The sequence below is a fragment of the Gavialis gangeticus genome, unplaced genomic scaffold, assembly GCF_001723915.1.
Source record: "Gavialis gangeticus isolate Ggan-Ray unplaced genomic scaffold, GavGan_comp1, whole genome shotgun sequence".
Classification (NCBI taxonomy): Eukaryota; Metazoa; Chordata; order Crocodylia; family Gavialidae; genus Gavialis; species Gavialis gangeticus.
Window position 1 is genome coordinate 52,473,538 of NW_017729022.1, and position 330 is coordinate 52,473,867.

The window sequence follows — 330 nt, forward strand, 5'->3', positions numbered from 1 at the left end:
AAGGATAGATTCAACATTCTGCAATTTACAGAGCAGCAGTCCCAGCTCACTACAGAAAGGCAATTAAATCAGTTTAGAATAGGAAGTAAAAAGAATACTGTAGCTAATTGGAGTAACATTAGGAACAGTGCAAATTTGACTAAGGTATTAGCACATATGGCCATAGAATAGCTAATGAGCACAGGTGGCCAGGAGTCAGTTAGTGAAGTTATATCTAGAAGACTGCACCTGCAGCAACACAGTGATGGGCTGTTAGTTTAATACTGACTCAGATCCAGAGGCAAGATCGCTGCCTACTGAGTCACCACAATCATTTATGTAGCACCTGGC